The sequence below is a fragment of the Cryptomeria japonica genome, chromosome 5 (assembly GCF_030272615.1).
Source record: "Cryptomeria japonica chromosome 5, Sugi_1.0, whole genome shotgun sequence".
NCBI lineage: Eukaryota > Viridiplantae > Streptophyta > Pinopsida > Cupressales > Cupressaceae > Cryptomeria > Cryptomeria japonica.
In genome coordinates, this window is record NC_081409.1 from 123,802,702 (window position 1) to 123,820,338 (window position 17,637).

General features: G+C 37.7%; 1 protein-coding gene across 1 annotated transcript in view; it reads right to left on the reverse strand.

Moving 5' to 3' along the window:
• The window catches only part of LOC131068386 (beta-galactosidase 8), a 133,430-nt gene that overhangs the window by 17,431 nt on the left and 98,362 nt on the right, over positions 1 to 17,637 (reverse strand). The gene's annotated exons all lie outside the window — the stretch shown is intronic.

A 17,637-nucleotide genomic window follows, 5' to 3' on the forward strand; every position in this document is an offset into this window, starting at 1 on the left:
ATCCCAAAGTCTTGGCTTCTCTCTTACCAAACATTGTAACAAGTTTCCAAGGTTCTTGTGACCAGCTCCATCCTCCCATTCATTTGAGGATGATATGTTAAATTTAACTACAACTATATTCAACTTCTTTTATTGTGTTCTCCAAAAGTGACCCACGAATTGTATCCCTATCCAATGCAATGCTAAGTAGCAATCTAGGTAGCCACACGATCTCCCAGAAGAATAGCGTTGTGAGGTATTCACACATCGCCCCATTGCAAATGAGGACCCCACACTTTTTTTGCTTTCTAGGTAGTGTTTGGGTCTTTTGCTATTAGCCTTTGCATTCAAGGGGTATAGTTCATCAAGAATGGCTAGGAGTCAAGTGGATGGTCTTGCATGAGTGTGAAGCAAGTTTACAAAGTCTAGATATTATGGGATTGTTAATTTGACGCTTATGTCAGGTGCTACTCTTAAAGGAACGAACTTCACTTCATGAACATTCCTTGTGTAGTGAATATTCTTACACTTCTCCCACAGAGCAAAGACTCACTCTAAGATCTCATGTTGACCAAGTTACAGGGTATTGAGGTTGTGAGCGTAAGTGAAAATGAGCAAAGGGAAGTTTGGTCTTGGTTTGAAATCCACTCCATGAACTTGACCTCGTGAGTGAATTACATCTTCAAAACCTCAGGAGTGAATTTCACCTTCAAAACTTCATGATCTCACAATTTGGAGCGAATTTCACATTTGGAACAACATCATGAGTTAAGGAGTTAGAGAGAACTTCATGAATGAGGAGATTGGAGCAAATTTCACTTTCAAGCTCTCTTGAACAAGGTTGGCAATAAAGGAATGAAGTGAAGGATTTAAGAGTACTTACTCCATGAGTGAGACTTTTGGAGCAAACTTCATGCTTGAGAGATTTAGAGTGAGCTTCTTAATGTTGGAAATGGACGAATGAGGGAAATCGCCTACTTCATGATCAGACACTCAAGAGCAAGTTTCATGAGTTCACCATTTGAAGCGAAATTCCAACTTCATGAGTTCACCTTTTGGAGCGAAATTCCAACTTAATGAGTTCACCTTTTGGAGCGAATTTCACCTTCAAGGCTTCATGAGAGAAATGGAAAGATAAAAAGATGAAGGAACCACTTACTTCATGTTTAAGCATTCACAAGCGAACTTCATGACTTGCTGTCTTGGAACGAACTTCATGACTTCATGTATTGGAGCGAACTTGAACTTCATGAGTTGGACTTTTGGAGCGAATTTATTCATGTTGAGGTGGAAGATTAAGGGAAAGTCAAAAGGTGCCTACTCCATGATCAAACAGCCAAGCAAACTTCATGAGTTGCTTTCTTGGAGCAAAATTTTCCAACTTCATGAGTTGCCTTCTTGGAGCGAAATTTTACAACTTCATGACTTGCCTTCTTGGAGCAAAATTTTCATGCTTCATGAGTTGCTTTCTTGGAGTGAAATTCATGAATAAGGAGGTTGGAGCGAATTACATCTTCAAGCCTTCATGAGCGAAGTTGGGAATAAAGGAATGAAGCAAATTTGAGAACATGAACTTCATGAATTCAACCTTTAGAGCGAACTTCATGAGTTGCTAAGTTGGAGCAAAATTCCCTACTTCATGAGCTGCTAAGTTGGAGCGAATTCCCTTCTTCATGAGTTTAACAATTGGAGCGAAATTCATACTTCATGAGTTTAGCAAGTGGAGTGAAAAACATACTTCATGAGTTGAGCAACACAAGCGAAATCCCTACTTCATGATCTCACAGTTTGGAGCGAATTTCACATTTAAAGCAACTTCATGAGTTGGAGTATTGGAGCGAACTTCAAGTTTGAGAGATTTGGAGCAAATTTCATGTTTGGAAGAGACAAGCAAGCTTAGCAAACAAGGGAATGGAAATAAGACTTCATGTGCACACCCCTTAGAGCAAATTTTGCAACTTCATGAGTTGCCACTTTGGAGCGAATTTCATGTTTGGGACATTTAGAGCGAAGTTCATACAAGTCTACTTCATGAGTTGATGATTGGGAGCGAATTCCATTTAAATGAACTTCATGAATCAATAAAATGGAGCGAACTTTATACAAAATGAACTTCATGAGTTAGAGGTTGAGGGTGAATTTCATGATTTGAGAAAATGGAGTCAATTCCCTATGAAGGAAAACTTCATGTTTGAAGGATCTAGAGCGAACTTCATGTTTTGAAGAGATGAAGCGAATTTCATTCAAGCAAAATTCAAGAATTGAGGATTTGGAGCAAATTTCTACAAGGGTGAACTTCATGACTTAGAAGATTAGAGCAAATTTTCGAAGTTGAAAAAGACAAGAGCTCCTCACCACAAGCAAAAAGCAACTTCAAAGTGCTCCTACATGAAGGCGAATTCTCTTTATATGCTCTCATTAAACCTATATATCAAGTGTATTTGATACTTGCTTGTTTGTTTTGCAGGAAACGAAGCAAGATACGAGGAGAACCTCTTCAAGAAGCTTCATCAACAAACACAAGAACATCAAGAAGGAGAAGATCTCAAAGTGTTTAAAGCCTCTCACCACCTCAATTGCATGAAGACGACTCAAAATGCTACTAGGTTGAAAGACTTGAAATGTTCAATAGCTGCAAGCAATAGAACGGGATATCTTCAAGGTTCTCATTCTATCACATTGACATGGAGAGATCACAGGAGTACAAAGGAGAAATCATCCAACTACCTCAAGGCACTTGAAAATAAAGGAAGGATAACCAACATGATGGAAGGAAGTTTTACAAACTTGAATTCCCTTCGGGAATCCAAGAATTGAAGTCAGTACAATGAAGAGCTGCATTCAACCAGTTGCACCAATCATCAAGTATATCGAAAACGAAGGAGGATCAACCAAAGTCATCACAAGACCTACATCGAGCATGATTGAAGAAGCAAATAGCTTCAAAAGCATTAATCAAAGTTTGCTTCTCATCATCATCATCACATTGAGCAACTGAATAATGTTGAGTATCAAGAGATATCTCTCAACATCCCTTCATGATGATGAATCAAATCAAGTTTACAAATGCAAGATTGAGGTGGCAGCCTAGTCACTACCTCCACCAATCAGAGAAGGTCCACATCAACGCATTGAATCAAGTTCATACATGAAGGCACAAACTCCGATGTGCCTACCCCTGATATTTATTGGTCCACACTCACTGAATGTAATCATTTCATTGGCTAAGGAGAGTTTGTTGTAACAAACCCTTATTAGGGTTTCATTGTAAAATCTTGGCCATTGATGAAAATTCAATCCTGGCCATTCATTGTAAATGAGCTCTCTATAAAAGCTCAGACTCTTCATTTGTAAAGGTTAATAGTGAATAGTTAATAGTGCTAGAATAGTTAGCTAATAGTTAATAGCAATAGAAGAATAGATAGCAATTAGAGTAGAGTAGGAGGAGAAGGCAGAAATTGCTGCCTAAGTTGTAAATGAACTCTATTTTCATTGAAGTTATGGTGAAGTGTGTTGTTTCTTTACAATGTGCATGGTTTCTTGTTGGATCTTTATGTTACATTATTAATAAATTAGATTGAATAGAGGAATTTGTTGAATGCGTTTATGTGGAATCCATTTAGTCCATACCACTAGCCTCTTGTTGATTGTAAGTGTGCCTTTTGTGGTCATTTGGAATGATATGAACTTAACTTTGAATCGTTCTACATTCATTGCTTATGCATTAACTTGAATGGTAATCGATGTTTGATGGTATTGATTCGAATATCTTTGAAATATCCTTAGAAGATTGCAGTGAGCTTGAGACCTCGCTCAGTAGGATTCCATCTAATCATTCACTCATCTTCCTACATTCTTAGGATTAGAATAGACTCTCTCAACCCCCCATCTTTTGCCATTTTTTTCAAACTCCAGCTAGTTTAGGATCAAAAACATGCAATATCCCATGCTCATAAATGACTGTTAAGGCAAGGAATGTCGTCAGACAAATTGCTGACAACCTGCATGTTATGCGGTTTCTGGGCTGCAGGGTCGCTTGCGTCTTATGCAGTTCATGACTCAAGGAATTTTGTCAAACAATTCATCCACAAAGTCTCAGAAATTTCCAGACTTATTAAAAGTCATTGACCATACATATGCACCAATGAATGACTAGCAAATTGCTACTTAATGATGAAATAATTCCCTAGGATGATTATGCCACAAATTTATAATGTCATCATACCAAATTTGGATGCAAACCATGAACCTACAGCTGGCTGTAATTATATCAAACAGTTGGTAGGAAACCTCAGACAACATACAATTATGGTGCAAACTTATTCCTCCTTAATTGCAATAGACAATAATCAAACAAGTTCTTACAATGTCCTCATTAATGACAAGCACTAAGTATTCATTACATCAGAAAATCTTAGGACATGTGGCAACCATGAACATTACAAATTATCTGAAAAAGAGTTATATAATGGTGCCAAAGAAACCTGTTATATACATGTCTTGCCTTGTGACTGAAGTAGCAATCAACATCCAAGCTTGGGTTCCCTCACATATTCTCAATCTAATTATTCCTCAAAATCGCCCCTGCTGCAGACTTAAAGGTCTGAGAATAAATAATTTGCAATGCCAAACTCTTCTCCACTGCACCAAAAAGAATCACTCTCCCTTCCCAAGTAGATTGCCAATGTTAAATACCAAACCCGATGTCAAGATGGGAGTCAAAGAGAAAAATCGTGGAATATGGCTGACTGTTATGATTTGTTCTCAGAACTGATATATCAACTAAAACCTTCTTTTTGCACCTTCAAAATACCTCTAGCTGAATCACCTTATGCTTCCAAGGCTATCGCTGACCTCCATTGACTATTATGTGGCTTTAATCAAGGGATATTAGCAGAATCGTGGGTTAATGATCATGAAGTCGATCTATCACAGATCTGCAATTATTATCAGCTACCTCCTAATTTCCGCTCTCAATCCACCTTGACACAAATCGCCTTTCTCCTCCAATGCAAGTGCTGATCTCCAATGAATGTTATGCAGCTCCAGCAAGGAAATAATAGCAGGTCGTGGTTTATGTGGATGGCACCCAATTTTGAATCAGACCTGCAATGTCATCAATTGTCTCCAATTTGAAGACTTCACAAATTTGGTGCTGATGTAGACTCCCTCACGAATCTACTCCCAAGAGGAAGAACTAGGGTTTCGTCCAGCCCTTCTATCAATCTGCTGAAGGTTTGCGTTCTCAGAGATTCAACTAATGCAATGCATTAGATAGTTCATCAAATTCAAATCCATTCTCCAATGATCATACAATGAGGCTCAACACCTAGCTTGGAGACTGAAGAAACAATCAATATCCCCAATTTTAGGTGCCTCCTCTTGCCAAATCGAACAAGTATCAAATCGCCCCTGCTGTAGCAATGGAGGTCTGAAATATATTGTGAACAGCTCCTTAACTCTTGCCAAAACCCCTGAAATAATTCACCTTCACCTTCCAAGTTGAGCGCTATCTCTTAGGATGAAGTTAGATGCCAAAATGAGGACTTATGAGCACTTTCGCAGGAAGTGAAGGTCTGATATGATTTTTGATTCAAACTGATATATCGCTGAATCTTCACAAAATCTCCCTCAAATTGCCTTCAAATGAGTCGCCTTTCTGCACACAAAATGTCACTGTCTTCAAAGTCGTAAAACGGTGCATCTACAATGACCTAAGAGCAGAATCGTGGGTATGGGAGGTCTGAGTCGAACTGCTTCAGATCTGAGAATGTCACCAGCAATCACCTTGTTTCTCCTTCAAAGTGCTCCTAGATGAATTACCCTTGTCCCTAGATAACATCACTGTCCTCCAATGCAAATTAGGATGTTTCAATGCTGATATAGAAATAAAATCGTGGGTTTGGATGGTAAATCCCTGATCTGAAACTAACCTGCAACTCTGATCTGCACTCTCCCAAATTTAGTCTCCAAATGATCTCCAACCAAATCACCTTTCTCCTCCCATGAAAACCATAGTAATTAGAGCCTCCAATATGATAGTCTGAAAATACTATGAATTCCAACCTCCATGGCAATGTAGCAATCTCAATTATGTTCAAGTGAAAGGACTGATTTGTCCTTCCCAACCACCATAAACTCGTTATACACAATGTGGAAAACTGAATATCTTCCACTCCCAAGAAGAAGAAACTAGGGTTTCGTCCAGTCCTTCTATCAATCCGCTGAAGGTTTGCGTCCTCAAAGATTCAACTAATGCAACGCATTAGATAGTTCATCAAATTCAAATCCTCCTCCAATGATCATACAATGAGGCTCAACCTCTATTTATCTTTTTTCTCCATACGTCTCATAAACTTCTAGAGGATTCTAGAAATAATATTATTTCATTTTAGTGACTTTATAATTAATATTTTATTTTAAGTCACTAATTAATTAATTAATTAAATAAGTCACCCCTTTAATTTTTAATTTAATTCATGACTTTATAAGAAATTAATTAATTAACTTCTCCTTATTTCTCCACTTAGCCAAAAGGTTAAAACTTCATAAGAGGCTAGAAAAATGGGGACATTACAAAGCATCACCATATTGTTACATCAAATGATCTAAGTTCCAGCAGATCAAGCATTCAGGCATTCAAATGTAAGTCCCCTTGTGATTCCAGCATAATCACATCAACCAACAGAGCCTATCCACACGTAGTGACCCTACATTCATGAACCTTGAAGTCTTCTCAAATGATCCTTAAGCTAATCTTTAGCATCCGAGAGATTTTGTTCAAGAGAGGATAAGATACTCTTGGGTATTTTATTCTGTGGTCGCATGTGCGTAAAAAACACATCAACAAATAGGTTTTCCACCTATGTGGTGCCATTCGTTTGCTTGCATGGTATGAATTCACCAAAAATGCCCTTCACAAAACTACACCACCATCTTGTGTACACCAAAATGACTGGCCAAACCTCCATTGTGCTTCTCACTGATGAGATGTGTATGCATTGACCCCTTATGTCTATACAACTACACACACATCTAAAAAATAACCCATCCTCCAACAAATATTTCAACCATTGCAATTAGTTTGTGCACGTAGGCACTACACGTGCTCCTTGTGCCTCTAGTAACTCCAAGTGTTGTGTGTATTACTCCTTAATTAAGTTAAAGCCAAAGAATCATGCATGTGTCATTCATCAATGCACACCTTCAACTCAATGCAATTGTAACCTTGTTAGACTTCCCACCTTTATGCTTTCGGATAAATGAGAAACTTTGTGAGAACTCTATCCACGCCATCTGTCATTGGTTCAACTTGCCCTAACTATTGATGAATTACAATGTCTACTAGTCTATTGCAATGTATAGCACAAACTCTTTTGGCAAAGACAATAAATCCACTTCTTTAGTGCTTGTATGATTGCATAGAAATCTTCATAAAACCTTGAATACCTTTTGCCCCTATCATTTAGTTTGTTTGTAAAATATGTGAATGACTTTTCCTCTTTACTCAACACCATGTCAATCACCATGCCACTTGCATTGCAATCCACTTGGAAAACTTTAGTGGAACCAAGTAGCACCAACACTAGCTGCTTTGTCACATTCTTCAACATCTAGAACGTGTGTTTTGCACCCTCTGTCCAAATGAGCTCGGTCCTATCACCCCTCATTGTCTTTGTGATAGGTGCACAAATCCCACTAAATTTTCTGATGAACTTCTTAGGGTCCAAGTATACTAACTCCATTCTAATGAAGCTACTCTTCTTCAGGTTCACTAGTAGCTTCTTCTTGCGCAACTATTGCAACACTTGCCTAATGTGTGCCAAGTGTTCTTCGTCCAACTAAAGATCAAGACGTCATCCAAGTACACAATGACAACCCTCCTAAGAAATGGCTTCAACACCTTGTTAATTAATTGCATGAAGATGTGCATTTATCAAACCAAACAGCATTAGCAACATTTCATACAACCCAACCTGGATCTTGAAGACCATCTTCTCTCATTAGCTTCTCTAATTATGATATGATGGTAGCCATTCTTCAAATCAATCTTTGTAAAATATCATGTCTCACTCAAAAAATCCATCAAGTGATGTAGGAGCATCCGGGCTCACAACCAATCTTGCATCACCCAAAACAAAATCCTTTTTTTTTGTGTTCAAGTTTTTCATTTTTGGTGTAGGTTGGAGCTTCAAGAGCATATTTTGCATTGTCGAAAGATAAAATATGTCTTTTATCAAGACTTGACTTTCATTTCAAAAATCAAAGACAAACAGGGTGATTAATGTGGTTTTAAAAGTATTATATTGCACAAATTCAAAAGGTTGAAGGCATCCATTGGAATATTATAGAATTTAAAATTAATTATTTTCTCAATTTTGATGCCAAGATAAGTTTGTATAAGACAAGTGACTTTTGGCATTATATTTTTGTGTTATTCTTTCAATTTGGATGCCTAAAATGGAAGGAAAAGCTAGTAAATTTTGTGAAAATGGCTAATGACTCTTCAAATTCCAAAGGAGCACGACTTGGTTTATGTTTTTATTCATTATTTAAAGGCATCTATAGCACCATGTCATGGGATCTTGTCCAACACCATTAACAACACATTTTTGAAGCAAAACTATGTTCTTTATGTCATTCTTTTTTAAGGAAATTCAAAGGTCAAATTATGGGAAATGAAAGAGCAGAATTAGGTGTCTCTTTTTGGTGCCTCACAAAGGTTTTAAACCCTATAAAATACAGCCTTTAATGGTGTTAAGAGGTAGCAATCAACAGCAGCAAGGTTGGAGAAAAGTATTTGTAGGTTGCTTTGGAGGATAAATGAGAAAAGCATAAGAAATAAGTTTGTCGGGAGGAGAAGAATAGAGAACAAAGAAGAACGAATATGCAGATGTGTTAGTGGTGTTTAAGACGGTCATGAGAGCCTGTATGATGAAGAAAAAAATAAGAATTCCAAAGAGGAGTGCAGCCAATAGAGTTGAAGGCAAGAGGGTTTGAAATTTTGAAGGCAAGAAGTGTCTAGAAACATTGTAAAATTTCTGAATTTGTCTCTTGTTGTAAGACTGCATATCTGTAATTGTTCTTGAGGTATTTTGCTATATGAATATACAAATGAGAGTTTCAATAAAGAAGTGTTTCATATTTTGTTTCCACATTATGGATTGGAAGACACGTTAAAGCTACAAGATTGGGTAGTTGGTAAGATCCCCTAGTCTTCTCTACATCAAATGATATCAGAGCCAGAGATCTTGAGTGTGTAGATAGATTGCCAAATGTTAGGCAATCTACACTAGGACCTTGGGTTGGATGAAATATGTATGACAGCATATTTGTTGTCTTTCAACAAGGATTGAAGCTGAGCAGAAGGTGCACATAGTTCCTCCACTAAAAGAGAGTGGGTAGAGGAACTGAGAAGTTTGTCTTCCAGAAATCTTTGTTGGGTAGAGGGTAGGTGTGAATGTGAGTTTTGTTGCAGGTTGGAAATTGTATGTGAAGATGAAAAAGAGAAAAAGGCAGGGGTCGGTTGTGCGCAATCCCTTGGGAATTTCAGTCCTTGTCAAGAGAGAAAGAATGCAACTAGCTAGAATGAATGAAATCTGGGGTATGATGAGAGGCTTGAGGGAGACCAAAGTAGCGATGGAAAAGAGAAAAGAAGAGGAAAAGAAAATGGGTAAGGTTGAGTCCCATATTTCTTCTGATAAAAATTTGTGTAAGCAGGAAAGGAGGATAAAGAAGAAGAAAAGAACGACAATGTAGCTTAAGCATGTATTATGGAAGGCATTGAAGAGGTGGAAACAAAAGTTACAGTAGAGGATGATAAGATGTATGCGAATAAGAAGGATAATTTTGTAGCAGCGGTTGTGTGTCTTTCCGAGGACATGAGAACATTGTAAGATGAAAATGTTGCAGTTGAGAGTAAAAAAAAAGATAAGTTGTGATGGAAGAGCTAGAGAAAATAGAGGTAATGATTAATATTTTCAATTTTTATGATGAAGATAAAGAATTGGATGTTGATTTTGTAAATGTTTTCAATTTTCTATTCAATGAGAAAGATATATAATGTTATTGTATCTTTCATGGAATTGTCAATTCACTATATAATAAATCTGATTATTATATTGTATGTTGCAGATGGAGAAAGAGCATTAATAAATTTCGATGATCTTCCAACATTCACCGATCGGTATATATACATGCAAGCAAAGGGGATCAAGTAATACCTTGACCGGTCATGTCTATTAGACATGACCGATCAAGATATTACTTGATCGTGCCTTTTCAAACCATAATCATATTTAACGGATACCAATCGGTGTGTATGCATTTAATAAACACAACTGATACTAATCGGTATTTTGTGCATTACGATTTATAACCGATGTTAATCGGTATTTAAGCATTGGTTAAGAACCCGATATTAATCAAGATTTGTTTGCAAGGTTATATATATATTAATCGAGGTATATGATCACAGCAAGATCGTATATGTGAATATCAACATAAGTTTGAATGATCATGCATACGATCATCATTATTGGTATAAGAAAAACCGAAAATAACATATAGAAGAGTAATTATAATAATCATCAGACAAAGGAATGATAAATGAAGTCTTATCATACTCTATCGATGAGATAGATGATTGAATGAGAGACTTCATTTATCTCTCATTCAATCATTTATCTTATCGAGGCTATCATGTATCAACACTCCCTCTTAGCTAGGGAAGATAAATGAAAGACAACATATCTAGCATCACATTTCTCATGATGGTTAGTATTCCTTATGTAGTCTTATAATCTTACTCTCTAGGGGATCATATCACCTAGACATGTGACATGAAGTATCATCAATCATATGATACAAGAAATCACATCACCTAAGCACATGACATGAAGTATCACCTAAACACGTGATACAAAAGTTCATCACATCAACTTGTGATGACAAGATATCACCTAAGCACATGATATCAGTATTGCAAAGTAAGCAATACTAAGGATAAATGCATAAGAGTAATTAAATCCAAATTGTGGTATGTGAACTGACATTTCCAAATGTCTCTACCACAACATAATCATGGCACATCCATGATACACCAGGAATCACACATGATATCTAGTTTGATCACTATAAGATCGTAACCTTATAATGTCTACATACAAGTGTTCAGTATCTGAGAGATCGTCACCTCTTAGAAACGTACACAGGGGGTGGAGCCCATAAAAGTCATATGACGACAACGAAGTTTACACATTAAACATCTTAATAAGTATAGGAGTACAAAGAAAATTAAATTTCGATCATACCAAGACCTTTTCTGAAGTGCTCAACTTTCACCCTGGAAAGTGGTTTGGTAAGAATATCTATTGTTTGATCTCCTGTACAAATGTATTCCAACTGGATCACATTCCTGTCTACCATGTCTCGCACATAATGATATGGAATCTCAATATGTTTGGATCTGTCATGAAACACCGGATTCACTGAAACTTTTATACAACTTTGGTTGTCGCAATGAATAACTGTAGGTTTCATTGGTTCATCGAATAACCCCACAAGCAACTTCCTAAGCCATACTGCCTCTCGAGCAGCCATGGAGACTGCAATGTATTCGGCCTCAGTGGAACTTTGTGCTACCGATGACTATTTTCTGTTGATCCAGGATATCATGGCTGAACCTAAACTGAAACAGCATCCTGAGGTAATTTTCCTGTCAGTTACACTTTCAGCCCAATCTGAATCTGTGAGTCCATGTAAATCTAGTTCAACTCTCTCATATTTGAGACCAAGTTTTAGGGTATCTTGTAGATATCTCATGATATGTTTTACTGCTACCAAGTGTATCTCCTTTGGTTCACACATAAGCTGACTCAAGGCATTAACTGCATAACAGATATCTGGTCTTGTATTTACCAGATACATCAGGGACCCAATCATTTGCTTGTATAGAGTAGGATCTGAGGGTTGTGATTCTGTTGCTGCTTCCTTAAGTTCAAGAAGGTTTCTTTCCATTGGAGAGGACATGGGTCTACAGTTTAGCATTCCAAATCTCTTCAAAATGTCCAAGGTATACTTACCCTGGTTTAGTATAATGCTATCAGAATTCTGCCATACTTCCAAACCTAGGAAGTAATGAAGGAGTCCCAAGTCCTTCATGTCAAATTCTTTAGCAAGGTCTTTCTTACACTGATCTATGAGGTGATCTTTTCCTGTGATTAACAAATCATCAACATATAAAATCAATATCAGCATATTACCTTTGTCTTGCTTATAGTAGAGATTTGGATCTGCATCATTCTTTGAGAAGCCTAGCCCTGAGAGATAAGTGTCAATTCTTTCATACCAGGCTCTGGGAGCCTGTTTAAGCCCATAAAGAGCTTTCTTGAGTTTACATACATGAGATTCTACATCATGAATCTCAAACCCTTCAAGTTGCTCTAGATATTCTTCTTGTGCAATCTCTCCATTAAGAAATGTTGTCTTTACATCCATCTGATGTACTTTCCATCCTTTTGTTGCTGCAATGGCTAAGACTGCTCTTACTGAGGTATATCTGGCTACAGGTGCAAAGGTTTCTTCATAGTCAATTCCTTCCTTTTGTGAGAACGCTCTGGCTACAAATCAAGCCTTGTGTTTCTCAATGCTGCCATCTGCAGCATGTTTGATTTTGAAGAGCCATTTGGAGGTGACAACAGATTTTCCAGCTGGCCTAGGAACAATCTCCCAAACATCATTTTTCATAATGGACTGGTATTCCTCAGACAAGGCATTCTTCCATACTTGATGTTTAAGTGCATCAGATACATTAGTAGGTTCATCTTTTGAAAGATCATTCATGAGGGCAACGTAGTTGGTAAGTTTGTTAGGCCTTTTGCTTTCTCTGAAGGTTCTTGAAGGGGCTGCATACTTTTGAGCTTCTTCTACAGTTTTGGTGGCCCATAGTGGTCTTTTCTTGAGATTTTTTCTAGGTGGGTTTTAAGTTTCACCTTCATTTTCCTCAAGATTCTCCCTCTAAAGCTTAGGAGCAAGGTCTTCATCTATGCTAGGGGTAGGGATATAGGCTTCAGGTTCTATTGAGCTTTGGGCTCTTCTGAAGGCTAAGTCTTCTTCAAAGATTACATCCCTACTCAATTCAATATTCCTCTGACTAGGTATATAGATTTTGTAGGCCTTGGAAGTTTCACTATATCCTACAAGTATTCCCCTTTTTTCAGAAGGCTCTAATTTTAATCTTTTCTCCTTAGGTACGTAAATATAGACAGGGCACCCAAATATCGTAAGGTGGCTGATATCTGGCTTTGTTTTAGTAAAGACTTCCTCAGGGGTTTTATCTTCAAGATGGGAGTGAGGACATCTATTTTGTATATATACAGCAGTGTTGGTTGCTTCTACCCAAAGATTGGTATTTAGATTCCGATCAAGAATCATGGCTTTGGCAGCTTCTACAATTGTCCTATTTTTCCTCTCAGCTACCCCATTTTGTTGAGGATTATAAGATATAGTAAGCTCCCTCTTAATCCCAGCATTTTTACAAAAATCTTTAAACAAATCTAAGGTGAATTCCCCCCCACTGTCAGTTCTTAAGGTTTTAATTTTATTTTCTGAGTAGTTTTCTGTTAGTGATTTAAATTCCTTAAACCTATTAAGGATCTCTTCTGATTCTTTACATTTCAGAAAGTAGATCCAAGTTTTCCTAGAGGAGTCATCAACAAATATTACATAATACAAAAAACCCCCTAAAGAAGGTACGGACATAGGTCCACATACATCAAAATGAACTAACTCTAAAACTCTGCTTGTTTTCCTAGTACTATTTTGAAAAACACCCTTAGCATTTTTACCTAGGGCACATCCCTTACATGCCACTGAATGATATTGCTTTAACTTAGGTAGACCTGTGATAAGGTTTCCTATTGATGATAAAGCTCTAAAATTCAGGTGACCTAGTCTTCTATGCCAAAATTAATTAACATTTGTAGCTTCATGGATTAGGGCTAGGTTGGACTCTGTGCATAGCTCATACAAGTAGCCTTGTCTTTGACCAATGGTTTTAGCTTTCTTGATAGATGAATTCCTTGGCCACGCCAACACTCTGTTGTCCATGAAGGTCACTTTGTACCCATTATCCTCTAGTGCTGATATAGAGACTAGATTTCTCTTGATGCCTGGGACATATAGTACTCCTTTAAGTTGCAATGATACGCCTGACTTCAGTTTGATGGTGCAAGTTCCAACTCCTTTGACTGGATGTGTGGAGTCATCTCCGATAGTCACTTCCTCATCATTCTCCTCTATCACGGAGTCTAGCACTTCTCTAAACCCTATAATGTGTCTGGATGAACCACTGTCGATCACCCAGGAGTTAACCTTGTTTGATACTTGGTTTGTAAGTGCTGAGTAGAGTACATACTTCTCGGAGTCATCTTCCCCTTTAGATTTTCCTGCTTTGGCAAATGTGGCTTGTTGTTTGGCTCTTTCCGGACATTTGGCAACATAGTGTCCGAATTTGTCACACTTGTAACATTAAATATGAGAGAGATCCTTCTAGGAGGTATTCTTGCCTTGACGACCTTTCCTCTTCCTAAATTGTTTCTTCTTGCTTTTCTTATTGGAGTTTGTATTTAGGACTTGGAGATCTTCATCTATATTCTTTTGTTTGATCCCTTTCTTATTTAACCTTGATTCTTCTTGGAGATAGTCTGCCCTTAACCTTTCAAACTTTGGATATTTAGCCTTGGCACTGATGGCTTGGACAAATGTTTCCCATATACTAGGCAACCCATCTAGAGCAATGAGTGTTAATTCTTTGCTTTGGATCTCATATCCAAGGGTTGCTAGCTCATCCTTTAGGGCTGATATCCGCATGAAGTAGGCATTGACTGACTCCCCTTTGATCATAGCTATATGATTTATTTCTCTCTTTAAATCCAAGGTTCTACTTGCATTGGATATCTCAAATGCATCTTCAAGTGCTTTGAACATGTTGTAGGCCGTTTCATGTTTCCTTATGATGGGCATAATATTATTCCTCACCCCATCAACTATGATTTTGATGGCCTTTTCATTTCCCTCTATCCATGTCGCTTTGTCAGGTTCAGTCTCAGGTTTTGTGGTTTCAACTTTTACAAATGATTCAACTTTATTTTCTCTTAGAATCATCTTGATTCTGAACTTCCATGCTGAGAAATCATTGCCTCCTCCGAGTCTATCTTCGAGTCTAATAGTGCTGGCCATTTGGAGAAATGTGATGTTGGATATATTCTTCACTTGAATTTAACACAATTCAAAAGCCGCAGGTTCGATTTTACTATAGCTCTGATACCATGTAAATGTTTTCAATTTTCTATTCAATGAGCAAGATATATAATGCTATTGTATCTTTCATGTAATTGTCAATACACTATATAATTAATCTGATTATTATATTGTATGTTGCAGATGGAGAAAGAGCATTAATAAATTTCGATGATCTTCCAACATTCACCGATCGGTATATATACATGCAAGCAAAGGGGATCAAGTAATACCTTATCCTCTCTTGAACAAAGTTCCCGACTGCTGAAGATTTCGCCGAAGGATCAGTCAGAGTAACTCCAAGGTTCTTGTATGTAGGGTCTCTATGTGTGGATAAGCTTCTCACGGTATGATGTGATTTTGCTGGAATCACAAGGGGACTTACACTCGATGACCTGAACGTCTGATTTGCTGGAATCACAAGTCCTATTTACTAACTAGAAGACAAACAAATGGCAAAAGATGTAGGGTTCAGAAAGTCTACTCTACTACCTAGAATGCGAGAAGATGGATGAATGACTAGGTGGAGTCCTACTGGGCTGGGTCTCACCATTAGGCTTGAACAATCCAACACCAACTCAGTGCGATCTTCTAAGGGATGCTTCCAATACATTCAAATAGTACACCATCTGATAATGATCACCATTCAAGATAATGCATGAACAATAGATGTGTAACGACTTAAGATTAAGCTCATTTTATGCTAGTTGACCATGCAGGGCGCACTTACAATCAGTAAGAGGCTAGTGGTATGGACTAGACGGATTCCACACAAGTGCATTCAACAATTTTCTTCATTCAATCTAATTATTTACCATCTACAATGAAGATTCAACAAGAGACCATGCGTATTACAAAGAAACGACACATTTCACCATATCTTCAATGAAAAGGGGGTTCATTTACAATCAAGGCAACAATTTCTTGCCTTCTCTTCCTACTTTACTCTAATTTCTATTCTATTCACTATTGATCCTTAGCTATTCTAACCTCTATCCAATATTCAAAGGCAAGACCACATCAAAGTCCTTCTAACCATGCCATAAAACTCAAGAATTTGACCATCTCCAAGAAGAAAATATGAGTTTCCAAGAATTTCTCTCTGGACCCTTTGGAAGGGTCAGGAGCAAAATCCATATTCTTGATTGATTTCTCACCTCCTTCATCCAATCCATCTTCAAAATTGATCTAACTCAACTCTCCTCTCCACAATCAAGTCCACTCACCACCAAATTAGCTTGAAAACTTCACCTTTCAGTGCCTTAGGCAGAATAAAGGGGGCAAATGAGGATTTCGCTCTGGACCCTTCGGAAGGGTCAGGAGCGAAATCCATGTTCTAAGTTGATTTCCACCATTTCTCAAGGAAAGAACACATAAATCTACCTTTCAACACGCCTTAGAAACCAACACTTGGCCAAAACTAGGAAGGAAATAAGAGCTATAGAGATTAAAATTACTTTTTAGTCTTCTTCCTCCATCCTTTCAACTTGAATCCACCTCAAAAAGGCAAGAAAACACTTCTCCTCACTCATCCAAGTTATAGAAACCCAAGTTTGACTTGATTTTGCTAGGAAAATAAAGGATTTTAGGAATTTTGCTCTGGACCCTTTGGAAGGGTCAGGAGCAAAATTCACTATTTGGCTCAATTCCTTCACTTTCAATGATTTCCTAGCACTTGAAGTCATTCCTAAGGATCTCTTTCACCTCAATTCACTTTAGTCTGCAATTGCCTTGGCATAAAATTGGGAAAAAAGGTGGTTTTGAGAAAATTCGCTCTGGACCCTTTGGAAGGGTCAGGAGTGAATTTCTCATTCTTGACTTGATCCTCCATCTTTTCAACTCCAATCCTCTCTAGAAGGTAACTAAACATCATTCTTCACCCAAGGGACAAGGTTTGTGGTCTAAGCAAGGTCAAAAAATAGGTGTGTAAGGAATTTCGCTCTGGACCCTTTGGAAGGGTCAGGAGCGAAATTCACCTTTTTGGCTAAAATCCTTCATTTTTCAATGCTTTCAAACATTTCCAAAGGCCAAACATGTCCATTCTTCCTTTCAAGATACCTTGCAAATCAAAATTTGGTCAAACAAGGAAGGGAATGAGGTCTAAGAAGATTTTCGCTCTGGACCCTTTGGAAGGGTCAGGAGCAAAAATCTTGATTTAGGCTTTGATTGCTCATTTTTCAAACTTCAATCTTCTCTGGAGGCAAACATAGATCATTTTCCACCTATGGAACAAGGTTTCAAGCTCAAACAAGGTAGCAAATGAGTTTTATAGTGAATTTCACTTTGGACCCTTTGGAAGGGTCAGGAGCGAAATTCATCTCTTAGGCAAAATCTTGATCTTCCAAAGCATCCAACTCC